At 40.3% G+C, this 17,989-nt stretch overlaps 1 long non-coding RNA gene across 7 annotated transcripts in view; it reads right to left on the reverse strand.

Moving 5' to 3' along the window:
* Window positions 1–949: 949 nt before the first annotated feature.
* Window positions 950–17,989, reverse strand: part of LOC147340634 (uncharacterized) — a 32,106-nt gene continuing 15,066 nt past the window's right edge. For 2 of the 7 annotated variants that reach the window (XR_015159514.1, XR_015159512.1), the window contains exons 2-6: window positions 9,754–9,843; window positions 8,140–8,276; window positions 6,472–6,681; window positions 3,286–3,416; window positions 950–2,241 (exon numbers count right to left, since the gene is read on the reverse strand). This is a non-coding gene — a long non-coding RNA (uncharacterized LOC147340634). Of the gene's footprint in view, window positions 2,242–3,285; window positions 3,417–6,471; window positions 6,682–8,139; window positions 8,277–9,753; window positions 9,844–11,246; window positions 17,193–17,989 lie in introns of those variants that run through there. The other 5 variants (XR_015159517.1, XR_015159515.1, XR_015159511.1 and 2 more) reach the window with 4 other exon arrangements.

Genomic DNA, 17,989 nt, shown 5'->3' on the forward strand with positions numbered 1-17,989 from the left:
ATATGACCATAAGTAATCATTGCATCCTTAATGCATACAGGGACAGGCACAAAGAAAGAAATTAATATTATTCAGCACACAGTCCCTGGCAATTACACCAGGGGTGATAAACTGTGGCCCACAGACCATATTCACTTTAAAAATAAAAAAAAGCAGAGAGAGACCATATGGCTTGCAAAGTATAAAATAATTGCCATCTGATCCTTTACAAAAAGGGTGTGATAACCCTTGATTTACATAATGCTTCACAACTGACAATGCATTTTCAAATGTTAGCTGTGCATGAGTGCCAATACATTATTAATGAGAAAGTCTTGCTTTTTTTCTGTGTTTTACAGTGCTTTCATATATATTATCACTAAAATTATCTTCCCTTATGGTAAGAGGAAAAAAATCAATGAAAGGATTAAACCTGCTAAATATTCCCAGATTTTCTCACCTTTAAGCCTAGAGGTAGGTATTAAACCGAGGGATAAAACTTATGCAGCTTACCACATTATTAGGCCACTACTATGAGCAGGGAGTTCATGCTCCTTCCTTGGGGTCTCACTATGTGTTAGGCCCAATCCTCCTTCATAACCAACAGTAAGAATCCCAAACCTCAGGTATCCTGCTCACCCAAGCTCAAATAAGTAAGATGTTGCTGGCTGGCACTTCTCAGCAAACTGGCACATCTGTGTATTTCTTGTCTAATTCTTCTCATTGGCCTGTGGAGCATCTCTTCACATTTTCTCTAGATAGCTTGGCACTTTCTTTCCCCTCAATAACTGAACCTGATACTTCCCTTCTCTCATCAGCCTAGAGCTTCTGAGGAAAGAGGGGACTGAAATATAATGTCAGCTATGTGTCCCTCTCAAGTGGAGAGGAGGTGAAGAGGAATGGAAGTTTAAAACTTCAAAAACTTAATAAATGGTTCAAAACTGTAATAAAAACAAGCCAAAGCATAATATTACTGATCTAAAGATACGTTTTTTTTTTTTTAAAGGTAACATCAAAAAGGACATCTCAAAAGAAGTAGATATAAATGGAGACATGAGAAGGAAGGGAGAACTGAAAATGTCCAAGAGTAGGGAAAAGAGCAATAGAAACAGCTGGGGTTTAAGAGTCTCATCTTGGAATTTCCTTTGGTCCTGGGGCTTCTTTCTTTCCTGGTATCTCTGTCACGAACCTCCAGTTTCCCATCTAATTTAGTCTTGAAATATCTGTCTCTCTTGGGCCTTCTGTCTTATATAGATAGGTTTGAGTCCTGGGTCTGTGTGTGTGCTAGGGCACTTCCATCTTTCGGGTCACAGGTCTTCAAGACAAGGTTTTTTAATCCCATCATAGGTCTTTGGCCTTCTGTCTCACGGAGACTTGAGTCTTCTATCCAACTCCAGTCTAGACCCTTGGCCTTCTGTTGGTTTTGGATCATCTCACAGGGCGGCCTGGCATAACGAACAGCTCTGCAATGCTCATTTTGATAGCTGACACTCTGCACCTACTGGAAGGGGTTAGGAGGCGCCTTTACAAACACACAAAAGAGCACACACACAAACACGCATGAAAAAATATGCCAGGAGAGAGAATTGCATGAAATCAAAGAGGGGGAGACACAGACTCAAGAAATACTCAAAAGTGAATAGAAAGGCAAAAGGAGAGAAGAACCAAGAGAACAGAGATGAATGCTGAAATTGAAAATCACAAAGAACAAAGAGACACTGGGGCACACAAAGCATGAGGAAAAAAAGAGAAAATAGCCCAAGAAAGGCACAAAGAATATGTAGAAAAGAGAAATATGCAAGATAAAGAGTAGAAACAGCAGAAGGGTAGCCAGTATCAGAAAAGGTGAAATGTCAAGCCAACAAGGGGAACGGGTGACAGAGTTCACAAAGAGAAAAAGAAGAGAGGCAGGCATAGCAAGAAATGAGCAAAAGGCACACATAACTCAAGAGGCTCACAGAGAACGGTGAAAGAAGAGCTAGATCTAGCAGAGCAAGGAGAATCAGTAACAAAATGAAGAAAACTAGAGAGAGACATTTAAGACAAGACACAAACCACTCCTGGGTACAAAAAAGTAAATGAGACAAAGATATACAGAGAAGAAACTAGCAAGAGAATCATGGAAATGGGTAAGACATACTTTAGACAAGAAAGACCAAAGACATTCAAAGAAGAAACAGACAAACAAACAAATACACACTTATGAGTTTAAAAGATAAGCAAAGGCAGACATGGAAGAGGGTAAGAAATAGAAGAGACAAACTACAGTGATGAGCATGACAGGCACAAGAAGCATCACAAAGAGAAGAAAACAAAAAAGTGCATTAATAATTGCAATAATCTGTTATTAGTGTCAATATTATTTATATTACTACTAACAATAATAATTATAATAACAACAATTACCACCAACACAGATACTCTTCTACTTACAAACTTTTACTTTGGGAATTTTTTACATAGAATCAAACCACACCAACTCTGTGCTACTAGATGGTATCAGTGGTCACTTGTATTGTGTCAGTTGAACTTATGAAACTTCTTAGGTTACCTTTTACCTATCATGTACTAGGCAGTGTACTAAGCACTTTACATACATGATTTCATTTTAGCTTCACAAATAGACAAGTCTAATCAGACTCTAAATTGCCAAAAGGTTGTTCACGTGATGAGTGGCAGTTTACATTAATCTCACATCTCATCTCACCTCCTATCTCATATTATCTCATGTGCCTCAACATTCTGCTACAACTTTCCCAAGAGTTCCCGGAGAGCCAAATAAGTTGCCACACATAAGTGAACATTATACATAGTAAAGGGCCTTTAGAGAGCGCCTAGTTAGTTCTCCCATTTTATATCTTCACTTTTCCCCATTCCTTTATAAAATCGTCATACTTTTGATGATTATAATGGCTGCTTCAGGGACTAGGTTTTATTTAATATTATATCCGAACTGCAGATTCGCTCACAAGAGTGAGAGGCCAGCCTTTCAGCAAAAAACAAAAACGTTTTTGGCTTAAGTTTCTATGTGTTTAGGCCTCTAAGTGTGGCAAATGATCTATGTAGAAAAGATAAACAGACAAGGTGAAACTAAATTACCCTATGACACAACTGGTACACAGACTATATTATCTTTTGAGTTGCTTTAGTGAAACCAACTGTTAATATAGGTTACTGATCATCCTCCCATCTCACATTCAGCACCTCTTCCACCATGGATCACTATACATCATCCCATACAAACCTCCATCAAACAGACATTAGCTCTAAATTAATGCTCATAGGATTACACCAACAACAACTTACTTCATTCTGCTATTCTAAAATGCTAGCATTGCAGGCATGTTGATCTTCCTTGGTGTGTTCACATTTCTTGCTCTTTGCACTACTTCAGGGAAAGATAATGATTTGGCAAATATGAAGGGAACAACCAGGAGCTACAAAAGAAAACAAGAAAGAAACCATGTAAATGCCATGAAGAAGTATTAACTGAGTACTGTGCTAGAGTTACGGGAAGACCCAAATTAATGAGCTATAGAAACTGTCTCTACAGAACTTAGAAAAGTATAAAGTTGACACTTTTAGGTCCTTAGAGATAAAACTAATATAACTGCCTCATTCAACAGAATAGGAAACTATGGCATAAACAGGAAAATGTCTTGCCTAATAACACTTGGGGAAAACCACTAGACCATTCAGGTATGACCTAAATCAAATCCCTTATGATTATACAGTGGAAGTTAGAAATAGATTTAAGGGACTAGTTCTGATAGAAAGAGTGCCTGATGAACTATGGATGGAGATTCATGACACTGTACAGGAGACAGGGATCAAGACCATCCCCAAGAAAAAGAAATGCAAAAAAGCAAAATGGCTGAGGAGGCCTTACAAATAGCTGTGAAAAAAAGCAAAGTGAAAAGCAAAGGAGAAAAGGAAAGATATACCCATTTGAATGCAGAGTTCCAAAGAATAGCAAGGAGAGATAAGAAAGCCTTCCTCAGCGATCAATGCAAAGAAATAGAGGAAAACAATAGAATAGGAAAGACTAGAGATCTCTTCAAGAAAATTAGAGATACCAAGGGAACATTTCATGCAAAGATGGGCTCAACAAAGGACAGAAATGGTATGGAGCTAACAGAAGCAGAAGATATTGAGAAGAGGTGGCAAGAATACACAGAAGAACTGTACAAAAAAGAGCTTCATGACCCAGATAATCACGATGGTGTGATCACTCACCTAGAGCCAGACATCCTGGAATGTGAAGTCAAGTGGGCCTTAGGAAGTATCACTACAAACAAAGCTAGTGGAGGTGATGGAATTCCAGCTGAGCTATTTCAAATCCTAAAAGATGATGCTGCTGAAGTGCTGCACTCAATATGCCAGCAAATTTGGAAAACTCAGCAGTGGCCACAGGACTGGAAAAGGTCAGTTTTCATTCCAAGCCCAAAGAAAGGCAATGCCAAAGAATACTCAAACTACCGCACAATAGCACTCATCTCACACGCTAGTAAAGTAATGCTCAAAATTCTCCAAGCCAGGCTTCGGCAATATGTGAACTGTGAACTTCCAGATGTTCAAGCTGGTTTTAGAAAAGGCAGAGGAACCAGAGATCAAATTGCCAACATCCGCTGGATCATCGAAAAAGCAAGAGAGTTCCAGAAAAACATCTATTTCTGTTTTATTGACTATGCCAAAGCCTTCGACTGTGTAGATCACAATAAACTGTGGAAAATTCTGAAAGAGATGGGAATACCAGACCACCTGATCTGCCTCTTAAGAAACCTGTATGCAGGTCAGGAAGCAACAGTTAGAACTGGACATGAAACAGCAGACTGGTTCCAAATAGGAAAAGGAGTACGTCAAGGCTGTATATTGTCACCCTGTTTATTTAACTTATATGCAGAGAGACACTGGGTTAGATGAAGCACAAGCTGGAATCAAGATTGCCAGGAGAAATATCAATAACCTCAGATATGCAGATGCTCACCACCCTTATGGCAGAAAGTGAAGAAGAACTAAAGAGCCTCTTGATGAAAGTGAAAGAGGAAAGTGAAAAAGTTGGCTTAAAGCTCAACATTCAGAAAACTAAGATCATGGTTCCATCACTTCATGGCAGATAGATGGGGAAACAATGGAAACAGTGGCTGACTTTATTTTTCTGGGCTCCAAAATCACTGCAGCTGGTGACTGCAGCCATGAAGTTAAAAGACACTTACTCCTTGGAAGGAAAGTTATATTTCCTACTTAGACAGCATATTAAAAAGTAGAGACATTACTTTGTCAACAAAGGTGCCTCTAGTCAAGGCTATGGTTTTTCCAGTAGTCAGGTATGGATGTGAGAGTTAGACTACAAAGAAAGCTGAGCACCAAAGAATTGATCCTTTTGAACTGTGGTGTTGGATAAGACTCTTGAGAGTCCCTTGGACTGCAAGGAGATCCAACCAGTCCATCCTAAAGGAAATCAGTCCTGGGTGTTCATTGGAAAGACTGATGTTGAAGCTGAAACTCCAATACTTAGGCCACCTGATGCAAAGAGCTGACTCATTTGAAAAGACCCTGATGTTGGGAAAGATTGAAGGCAGGAGGAGAAGGGGATGACAGAGGATGAGATGCTTAAATGGCATCACCGACTCAATGGACATGAGTTTCGGTAAACTCTGGGAGTTGGTGATGGACAGGGAGGCCTGGCGTGCTGCAGTTTATGGGGTCGCAAAGAGTCAGACATGACTGAGCGACTGAAGTGAACTGAATAACACTTGGTGAGGCACTGGAAACATCATCCATCACAGCCTTATTCCTTTAATTGGATAGTAATCTTTACAAAGCCTATACAATCAGGACTTTCTGCACTGAACAGTTACCTCTACCTCTCAACCTGTATCCCCCTAATCATCCTCTCTCATCACTGACCTAAAGTACACAGTGTGCTAGTTCTTTAGATGCAGTCTGATGATAGACAACTTTGTGCCTCCCATTCATAGTTGTGAAGCTTCTGTCAATTAGCAGGCAGAGCATAAAAAGATAAATCTCTATTTTATCTTCTCAAACAGCTTGTTTTTTGTTTTGTCCCACAGCTTTCCCAAGGCATCTTGAAGTATGTAAATGATTGGCAAAATTCTCCAACAAGGCCTCAAGGGAGACTTTGGGAATCAGAGGGTCCAGAATGATGATTGGCCCATGATCAGTGTCACAGATGTGTCAGTCATCATCCATGTTCTCCTAAAACTTAGCTGTAAGCCTCTACCACATACTTCAGTCCCATCCTAAACACCCTAACTAATGCAGCCTGCTATTTTCTTCACATCATCGTTTTAACCCATGTCACACTCAGTTACTTCCCAGGGTAATTAGGAGGCAGTTTTTTTTTTTTTTACCAAAGCAGATATAGATGATAATGACTAAAACAATCTAAATGGAAAGCTAAGTGCAATGTATACTGAAAAACAAGAAATTAAAGACTAATTATTATGCTTTTAGGGACAGTTTACCCACCTCTGGATGTGTGGTGGTTGTCTTGAGGCTTCACCTTCTTAACTGGGCCCAGGAAAGAATCTTGGTATAACCTCCTGGCCTAGAGTTGTTGCTCAGTGGTAGTGAATCTTTCCCCTGGAGGATCCTCATGCCCCATCTCCACCTAGGAATCGTCAAAGGGAATGGGTCACTAACACTGTAAAGCAACAGGCCTATTCTTTTGAGGTAGATCTGGAAAAGAGATAAAAGAAAAATAAATTATTGAAATTCAGTACACTGGGAAAGTCTGTCCCAATGAGTAACTAGGGGTTAAATTAAACCATGTCTACCCTTTTCTTCAGATTAAGGACTGGAGATTTAGAACTGTGTAGAGCTTTATATTCTATTAATAGCTACCAGCTTGCTACTGCTGCTAAGTCGCTTCAGTAGTGTCCAACTCTGTGAGACCCCATAGACGGCAGCCCACCAGGCTCCCCCGTCCCTGGGATTCTCCAGGCAAGAACACTGGAGTGGGTGCCATTTCTTTCTCTAATGCATGAAAGTGAAAAGTGAAAGTGAAGTCGCTCAGTCGTATCCAACTCCTAGCGACCCCATGGACTGCAGCCCACCAGGCTCCTCCATCCATGGGATTTTCCAGGCAAGAATACTGGAGTGGGGTGCCATCACATTCTCCAAGCTACCAGCCTAGCAACATGCAAATTCCTCTATTCATTCAAGCTGCATTCCCTGTACTTCCCCTCATTTTCTAGAGCAACTTAGAGCTGAATAATTACCCAAATTCCCATATTTTGTTTTAGTCACCAGTCTCTACTGATGAATAATCCTCTAGAGCAGTGGTCCCTAACTTTTTTGGCACCAGGACCAGTTTCATGGAAGACAATTTTCCCATGGACCAGGGTTGGGGAAATGATTTTGGGATGATTCAAGTGCATTACATTTGTTGTGCACTTTATTTCCATTATTATTACATCAGCTCTACCTCAGATCACCAGGCATTAGATCCTGGAGGTTGGGGACCCTGCTTGAGAGCGTGGGTTTTTAATGTCCTTGTGTCCTCAAAAAATACAGGTCAAGAAATTAAGGGATTGAAAATAACAAAAGGAAGAGCTAGCTTTCTCTATCAGGAGAGCCATCAAGCCACTTGAGAAGAATTCCAATGTGGTCTGACCATATGAATTCTGTAAGACGTTGCCTCAGGCTTCTTTTATAAAGTACTATTGTAAGAATTGAGTGATCCATCTCAACAAAAGTACGTCTCTCTCACCTAGTTTTGTAGCACTCCCTTCTTTTATTAATAATTTGTATATTAAGCAGTAAGATGTTGGAGCATTGCCAAGGTAAACAGAATTGTTTTCTCCTCAATCTACATGGTACAGTTCTTGAATAGCTTATATAAATGAGGTACCACCAAAGTACCAGGATATTCAAAAAATCAAGAATGGCTACAGGCACATAAAACCTCAGTTATTATAACAACTAAGCAAATCTATGCAAAAGGAAAAACAAGGATCCAATAATGTAGCTTACACAGGCCCTTGGATCTCTATTATTCTACTCTTATACTCAAAAAGAAAAAATGTATAGAAATTGATGAAAATTGGCTCATGTTCTGTTTTTAAAAGAGAGCTATAGGAAGTTAAAGCCTTTAAAGCCAAAGACAGAATTCACCCAATAAGCTCCTTACATTACCTTTTTCTCCAGGGAAACTGCAAGCCATCCTATTAGATTGGTTGGAGCTTATCCAGATTCTCAAAAGGAAAGACCTGCTGAATATGAAGCTTCTTAAAGTTGCTTGCAGTCCTCAGGTCTGATATGCTTGGAATGTCCTTGAGAAGAAAGAAAGGGCAAGGCTCAATATAATATTCATGGTGAGATTTGACAGAAAACAACAGAATTCTTTACAGCAATTATCCTTCAATTAAAAAAACAATTTTTTTTAAATGCTGAGAAAACCTCAACAATAAAAAAAAAAAAAGAAAAAACCACTAAGAAGCATTAACCTGAAACATTAGATATAGGTATCTCCTGTCTCTCATCTCTAGCTTGTTGTCTCCCTAAGGTCCTGTAATGGTCAGCACTGGCAGTATCACAGAAGAACCAAGCAAGTATAGAAAAAAGAGCTAAATTAAAGTATGAGTCAAACCAACAGCCACTTTAAGGGCTGTCTAAGTTTGTGGCCTAAAGGTGCTAAAAATACTTCAAGATGCAAAGCAGCAGAGGAATTGCTACTGCTGCCTGGAAGTACAATTGCCTTGATCATTTTTAATAATTGGTTACCTGCCCTTACTCTAGGATAGGAGGTCACTGAAGAAGGTCTAAGTCAGGTTTGCAATCTTGAAAGTATTTTTTATGTTATGGTATAGTGTGGAAAGAACCAGGTATGGCTTCCAGATCCCTGATCAAGAATTACCACATTATAAGGATCTTTATGTCAACATCAAACAAATCCTAGACACTTACTCCTTGGAAGGAAAGTTACGACCAACCTAGACAGCATATTAAAAAGCAGAGACATTACTTTGCTGACAAAGGTCCGTCTAGTCAAGGCTATGGTTTTTCCAGTAGTCAGGTATGGATGTGAGAGTTGGACTATAAAGAAAGCTGAGCACTGAAGAATTGATGCTTTTGAACTGTGGTGTTGGAGAAGACTCTTGAGAGTCCCTTGGACTGCAAGGAGATTCAACCAGTCCATCCTAAAGGAGATCAGTCCGGGGAGTTCATTGGAAGGACTGATGTTGAAGCTGAAACTCCAATACTTTGGCCATCTGATGTGAAGAGCTGACTCATTGGAAAAGACCCTGATGCTGGGAAAGATTGAGGGCATGAGAAGAAGGGGTTGACAGAGGATGAGATGGTTGGATGGCATCACCAACTCAATGGACATGAGTTTGGGTAGGCTCCGGGAGTTGGTGATGGACAGGGAGGCCTGGCGTGCTGCGGTTCATGGGGTCGCAAAAAGTCGGACACGACTGAGCGACTGAACTGAACTGAACTGATCACTTTGCTTAGTAACAGTGTTTTCCCCCACTCTTCTTCCTCTATGAACCACAGAATTTCCCCCAAATTTTATGATACTCATCAAATTGCCCAACACCATAATAATTTGTTCACTTCTGTATCCACCATGAGATAGCAGATTCCTGGACAGGAATTCTGTCTCTGATTTTACTATTTATTCCAGTGTCTGGTCTACTGAAGGATTACCTTGAGTTTGAAGATGCCGACATTCCCAGAGCATCCCTTTCTACAAGTGCTAGAGATTTTATTTCAAGCAATGAACTGAAATACAACTCCAAGATTCACCTTTGGATGCTGTCCAGTGCAGGCTTCACTCCACCTAAACTTGATCCATCCTTCCTCTTGAGTGGGGGGGAACCAGCTCAGAATTCATCCCTTTAAGACAAATTCCAATAAATAGTTATAGCTGTATATTAACATCGAATGATAACTCGATTAACTACAATAAATGATCTCATAAGCACAGACCAGTGTTTCTCAAATTGGGGTGATAAGAACCCTGGGGGTTTGTGGATATATTTTCACGATCTCCAAGTTCTATATAAATTATTTAAAATGTTATATAAAATATTATATTTTTGACAAAGCTATTTTGAAATTGGAAACCATGTTTACATTTCAAATAACTTAAGTCAGTGTTACTCAAAACATTTACTCTTTAGGATCTCAAAAAACTTGTTTCTTTAAAAGGTGCTGCATCCTGACAAATTACTTCAGTTTGAGAAACAAGAAGGCTCAGGACTATTCATATATTACCTCCAGTCAGTCAGACAAATATCTTTAGGCACTGGCTGGGGGAAACAAGCTGTGAGGAAATACGGATATTAATTAAAATGGGCAGTGAGAGAAGCCCAGCTCATTAATATAATTCTTCTTGCTCTTGCTGGGATACATGAACACGAACAAAAAAAAGTTTTTAAATTTGATGTTAATATTTTTTCAGTTGGATCTTTGTTCTTTTTATACCAGAGAGGCTAATCTTTTTAGCTCACAAAAGTATTTGTTGAAAAAAGTGAAAGGGAAGAGGGGAAGGTCATGGTCTTATAAAACATATTTCTCTATTGCCCTCTTGCCAAACAGGATCCACAAATATCTCAGACTAAAAAGACACTGCTACTCTCATCTGTTCTTGGGCAGGAGAGAATAAAAACCGTACAAAGTTCTAACATATCAGATTTATACTCCCAATCCCTAGAGCCTGAAAAACTCAAGCTTAAAACAATCAACAATTTGCCAGCCTGGATATAGCCAAACACAATGGCCAGGGGTTATTTCTAATCACTTTCCGTGCATTCAAAAAAGGTAAAAACCAAATGACATTAAAATAAACATTATACTACCCAGGTGGCTGTAATAGTAATCATGTCCTGGACCAAAGACGAAAGTTAGCCCACCTCCTTAAGTTCACCCTATCAACTTCACACCCTTGTGTGATCATTTTTTAAAACTCTATAACATAATTCACACAAGACAGTACTTGATTATTATGTTCTACAGTTATTTCAAGTGTGATTATATTAGTTTTTTTAACAATATAACCATATTGAGGATGAGATTATATAGGACTACAGCATTTCTATCCCTCACTTCAATATAGCCTAGCATACGGCCAGATACACAATATTAATTTTGTAATTTTATTAACTCATATGGTGATATATAAATTACAGATGAGGTAGAAACATGGAAGGACCCTCCAATTTTTGTGTGGGTAGCATCTAAGAGAAAGAAAATGGAACAGGGAAAAGATTACTTAATAGCTACAAAGTAGTACTTACAGTATTCTAAAGAGCCAGAGACTCTTCTTACAGCTGTCCAAGGAGCTAGTAGTGCAAACTGCACCCTGAGCTGGGCCGATCTTTTGACATCCTTCTCAGACAACAGTATCCTTTTTCAGTGATTACAAAGAACTGCTGTGGTGATAATTAGTTACTTGCTTCAGCAGTTCCATATTAAATACTTCTCTGCCAAACACCTTGTACACTAGAGACTGAGATATTATTCATTTGTATTCATTTTCACTGTTGAAATTTATATCCAAAAGACTGATTAGACCTTGGCTTATTTTTCTTTTCATATAAAATGGGGAAACTGGTTCCATCGTTTCTAAGTCCTCACTTGAGTGTGGTGCTTTAGGTAACTTTAAAATAGCAGAATTAAACAGGGTACGTAAAATGTAATAGATTAATCAAACAAAGTGATCTATGGTTTTCAAAAGCACCTCAGCATGTTCTCTCATTTTATCCTTTTACAGCAATCTTCTTGAAATAAGTACGGACTAGTTGGAGCTCCAGATGAAGAAATTTAACGATTAGGAAGTTTAGATAGTTTTTCCTAGAAGTGAATACTGGTAAAGCTCAAACAAGGAGTGGTTTGAAAATGGTGGTAGAGCCCAAAGATACTGGTCTTAAGAGTTCCACTCTAGAACCCCTTTGGTAATATACTAAAATATCAAAGTCACAGTGGTCTATCCACAGACTCACCACCCTTAGTAAAATGAGAGACACTGGTCATCAGGTACATGATATAAATGGGTTTACCAATTTCAAAATTTCAATGACCAGGTTATCAATTCCACCCTGCAATCCAGATGTCTTTCTTAAAAAATAAAAAAAAATAAAAAATAAATAAACTTTTTGGTTGTATCCTGGTAATTGGCACTATACAATGGCAATATACAAGAGGAAAGGAGAGACATAGCCAGGCAATCTGCTTTGAAAGGAAGAATGCACAGATAGTGCTAACCTTCCTTCTTGGGAAGTCAATTTTCAAATGATTATTTATAATGAAAACCCCAAATAAAGGGTAGCAATCCAGTTCCTTTGGGTCTGACTTGCCTTGAGCATTTTGCCTAGTAAAGCACTAACAGAGGGGATCAGGGACGGTTCTGTTCCCAGAATATGACAATAATCAGAACTGGGATCATTAACAAATGCAGGAAAAGGAGTAAGGTCCAGTCACCTAGTTCTGGCCTGCTTTTGGTAGTCCATACTGCACAAATATAACATCAAAATGGTAGGGAGATCTTGGGCTGATGGGCTTAAAAATGGGACAATCAGTACTGTGTTAACAACACAGAAGGGGCTGTGGGTGGTCAGCACTATTCAGAAGTAATGCAAAGAAGGAAGTGGAAGAGTCCGTGATGGGTGGGACCAAGGAAAGTGCAACAGGGAATTATAGAAATTCAAAGTGGGCAGAACAATGACATCTGGGACTGTTAACATTGTAAATTCAAGAGAAAAGAGTTGCTCAGTCAACATTTCCCGGCAACAATGCAAAAGGGGCAGGGCAGGGGTGGGAGGGGTGAGGGAGCATAATCCTATCTGGATAGATGGACACCTGGAATTGTGAACATTAAAAATCCATAAGAAGGGTCCAAGGGCAGGCAAGGGGTTTGTAGAGGGAAGATAAGGGCAAGGCCATGATTACTTGGAATTTGATACACTGGAGCCAACGCAAAAGGAGTGGGAATGTGGGTCGCCCTTTGATGGACAAGTTCACAGCACAGTGCAGTGTTTATAGTTTAATATACCATGAGAATTTGGAGCTGGGAGTGCTTGCCTAACAAGACCAGGGAGGAAAAACCCATTGCCAACTGCCATTGTGCTCATCAGCAGTCCCAGTGAAAGTTTTGTGTCATCAGCAGCCCATGCAGTAATGCAAAGGGGGTATGAGGGAATGATGTCCTACTCTAATAGAAGGGTGTATAGGTAACTGCAAATATTCACACCCAGAGTCAAAAAAAGAAGCCTTAAGTCAGCAGTCATGATCCATAGTGAGGGTACAGGGATCCTACCTAAAGATCATACGTTTGATATATTATTGGTGCATATTAATTGTCCAAGAGCTGAGGTCATGATAGCTGGCTGAGGGAGTATTACCAAAGTACACTGATAAAGACAAGAATTTCTATTACGTATATTAACAGTAAGGGATCTTGGTGGGGAAACAGTATCCCCTGCACTATTACAAAGGAGATACAATAGTCCTAGAAGTAATAGGGTTATGGGAAAGTGCAACTCTGCACATTAATTGTCCAAATGGAAAGGTCCTAGCAATGGGCAAACTTACGGACGGCATAGGAAGTGAGGGGGAGGGTCCTTGTCTAGTGCACAAGAATGCACATCCACAAGCTAAGGAAAGGGAGGGCAACAGGATAAGACGAACTAAGTTGCAATTATGTAAATTAATGTTGAAGGGACATGGTGTGGTCAATTAAAATCATATACCTTGTATAAATATAAGAATCTTAAAGGGAGTATGAAGCCCCTATAATGTAATTGTCATTACACATATTTGAGAAAGGGGCCTTAAGTGGGCAGTACCCCATGCAGTAAAGCAAAGAGGATGAAAAGAGTCAGGGAGACAAGTTAACTCAGAAGACCATAGACAATTGTAATTCACATAGTCACAGTCCCATAACAAGGGCTTTAAGGTGGTAAGTTAACCTGTGCTTCAATAAGTGAAAGGGCCCTGATTTAAAAAGCACAGCTGTGGACAACTGAGAATGTGTACAAGACAACTAAGATGGTGCACATTAACGGCAATAGTGTGTAAGATCTTGAATAGTAGGCAGCTCCTGCTAAAATGTAAATAGAATGGGGAGGGTCCTTACCTGAGGTACAGGTACGGGAGCAAATGTAAGTACATACATGAACAGTCCAAGACAGTGAATCTTAGCTAGTCAGAAGCCCCTGCCGTAATGTAAATGGGGCAAGGATAGGGGATCCTAGTCTAACATAAGGGAGCATGGACTATTGAAATTATGCACATTTAAACTGTACAGAAGCAGCAGCCAGTTGATTAGGACCCCTGATGCAAAGAAGGTGGAATGGGATGGGTTCCTAGTGTAATTCTGCACATTAACTGCCCAAAATAAAAACTAGTCAGTAGTCCCTGTTTTAATACTAAAAATTCAATATATTAGTTTGTCATGAGGGCACATGCACATTGAGTCCCAAGAGAAAGAGTTTGGGTCACTAACATCCCCTGATATAATGCAAAAAGGGAGGGATATTAATTTAAAGAGAAGGGCCTTAAACACTGGAATTTTGCATGTAAATACTCCCAGAGAAAAAGTAATGGAGGTAATTAATATATATTTTTATAAAACAGAATACAAGGGACTGAAGTGAAAGAATATATTCCTGGTGAATTGTCACGGTTCACTTTATTCTAGTACAAAGGTCTTGAGTAAAGGACATCCATCACTGAATACAAGGGAAATGAGTGGAGTCTTTATACACTGCAGAGGAAGAGGAACAAATGCAACTGCACATTAAAAAGCACAAAAAGAGGGGCCTTAGTGTTCAGGACCCTAAGGTGTAATGTGAGAGGATAAGATGCACCACAATAGTCAGTACCTTCTGTGGTAAGCAAAGGAAGTAGAGAGGGAATGCAAACTAGGCTAACAGAAGGGACCATAGCTACAGTTAAGCACCCTTCCATGTAACGCAAAGGAAGTGGAAGTAGGAGGGAACAGGATCCTAGATATCAGAAGGGAACACAGCAGCAATTATCACTTTGACAGTCCCAAATGCCTTCACAGATAATGTAAAGGAAGTCCTGGGATCCTAAACTAACAAAGGGACCACATCTGCATTTAGACACATTCATAGGTTCCAAGTACCTTCTGTGGTAATATAAACAAAATTGTGGAGAGCATGGACTCCAGACTAAGAGAAGGGACCACAGTTGCAATTAAGCAGTTCTACAGTCCCAGTATACTCCCAGGTAATGTTAAGAGTTAGAGCGCATGGGATCCTAGGTTAACAAAATGGACCACAGTCGCATTTAAGCACCTTTCTGTCCCAAATACCAACAAGTAACACAAGTGAGTAGAGAGGGGTGAGATCCTAGGACTGTAGCTGCATTTAAGCACATTAACAGTCCCTTGTACCCTCTTTTATAATGCAAATTAAGTAGAAGAGCATGGGAATCTAGACCAATGAACGAAATTGGATAAGCAAGTACAGTCCCATTAACAGTCCCAAGTACCCCCTGCAGTGATAAAAAGGCAGTTAGGTGGGAAAGGACTTTGAATTTAACATAAGGGACTTCACCTGCATTTAAACACATTGAGATTCCCTGGTGGCTCAGATGGTCAAGAGTCTGCCTGTAATGCAGGAGACCGGGTTTGATCCCTGAGTCAGGAAGATCCCCTGGAGAAGGAAATGGCAACCAAGTCCAGTACTCTTGCCTGGAAAACCCCATGGATGGAGGAGCCTGGCCAACTACAGTCCATGGGTCGCAAAGAGTCGGACACAACGGAGCGACTTCACTTTCAAACACAATGAAAGTCCCTTATCGCCTCTAGGATGATGCAAATGGAGTCAGGTGGGAATGGGATCCCAGGTTAATGTAAGGGCCTGTAGCTGCATTTAAGCAAGTTAACAGTCCCTTGTACCCTCTTTTATAATGCAAATTGAGTAGGAGGGCATGGGAATCTAGATCAACAGATGAGACTGTATAGGCAAGTAAAGGCATTAACAGTCCTTAAGTACCCTCTGCAGTCATGAAAAGGAAGTTAGGTGGGAATAGGATCCTAGGTTAACATAAGGGACTACAGCTGCATTTAAGCACATTAAAAGTCCCTTGTACAGTCATGGTAATGTAAATCTAGTAGGAGAGAATGAGATCCTAGACTAAGAGAGACTGTAAATGCAATAAAGCTCACTATCAGTCTCAATTACCATCTGCAGTCCTGAAAAAGGGAGTTATGCAGGAATGAATTTCGATGTTAAGGCACTACACCTGCATTTAAACACATTAACAGTCCCTTGTAGCCTCTCTGACAAGTGAGTTAGGTGGGGATGGGATCCTAGGTAACATAAAGGACTGCAAGCAGCACTTAAGCACATTAGCAGTCCCTTGTATCCCCTTCGGTAATGTAGAGGGAATTAAAGGGGGAGAGGGAATCTTAGACTAAAGCACGGGACTGTAACTGCCTTTATGTACAATAACAGTCCCTTGTACACTTTGGGGTAATGCAAATGGAGTAGGAAGGATGGGGATCTAGACTAAAAGAAGGGACAGTAGTGCAATTAAGCCCATAAAAAGTCCCATGTATACTCTGAAGTAATACAAAGGAAGTTAGGTAGAAATAGGATCCTGATTATCATAAGGGACTATAGTTCCATTTAAGTACATTAACCATCCCTTCTATCCTCTCTGATAATGCAAATCAAGAAGGAAGAGAATGGATCCTAGATGAGATAAAGGAATGTAGCTGCAGTGAATCACATTAACAGTTCCAAGTATCCTCTGCAATCATGCAAAGGGACTTAGTTGGGGGTGGGATCCTAGGTTAACATAAGGGACTGTAATTGCATTTAAAAGCATTAGCAGGCACTTGTACAGTCACTGGTAATGCAAAGGGAGTTAGGTGGGAATAGGATCCTGGGTTTTAAAAAGGAGGGGGAGGGAAAAGAACTGTACGGGCACATTAACAGTCCATAGTATCCTCCGTGGTAATGTAAATCTTTAGGAGATGGGAATCTAAACAAAGGAAAGGAACAATGGTAGTTCATTAACAAGTTCTATGTAGGCTCTGCAGTACTTAAAAGGAAGATATTAATAGTTGGTAATGGGATCCTAGGTTACCATAAGGGATGTAGTGGTATTTAAGGCCATGAACAGCCCCAAGCATCCTCTGCAAGCCTGCAAAGAGCCTTAGCTGAGGATAAGATCCTAGGTTAATATAAGGGACTGTAGCAGCATTTTAGCACATTAACAGTCCATTATACCCTCTTTGGTAATGCAAATCAAGGATGGCCTGGGAATCTAGACTAACAGAAGGAAGGGCAGTGCAAATAAGCCCATTAACAAGTCCATGTAGGCTCTACATTAATGAAAACAGAGTTAGATGGGAATAGGATCTTAGATTAACATAAGAAACTGCTGTTGCATTTAATCATGTTTAACAGTCCCTTGTCGGAGAAGGCAATGGCACCCCACTCCAGTACTCTTGCCTAGAGAATCTCATGGATGGAGGAGCCTGGTGGGCTGCAGTCCATGGGGTCGCTAGGAGTCGGACATGACTGAGCGGCTTAGCAGCAGCAGCAGCAGCAATAGTCCCTTGTACAATTTGTGAAGAAAGCTGAGTGCCTTAGAATTGATGCTCTTGAACTGTGGTGTTGGAGAAGACTCTTGAGAGTCCCTTGGACTGCAAGGAGATCCAACCAGTCCATCCTAAAGGAGATCAGTCCTGGGTGTTCGTTGGAAGGACTGATGCTGAAGCTGAAACTCCAATACTTTGGCCACCTCATGTGAAGAGCTGACTCATTGGAAAAGACCCTGATGCTGGGAGGGATTAGGGGCGGGAGGAGAAGGGGATGACAGAGGATGAGATGGCTGGATGGCATCACCAACTCGATGGACATGAGTTTGTGTGAACTCCAGGAGTTGGTGATGGACAGGGAGGCCTGGCATGCTGTGATTCATGGGGTCGCAAAGAATCAGACACGACTGAGCGACTCAACTGAACTAAAATGAACTGTACAATTTGTGGTACTGCAAATCG

This window comes from Bos grunniens, chromosome X (assembly GCF_055505025.1).
Source record: "Bos grunniens cultivar Pamir isolate PY7600 chromosome X, Bosgru_T2T1.0, whole genome shotgun sequence".
NCBI lineage: Eukaryota > Metazoa > Chordata > Mammalia > Artiodactyla > Bovidae > Bos > Bos grunniens.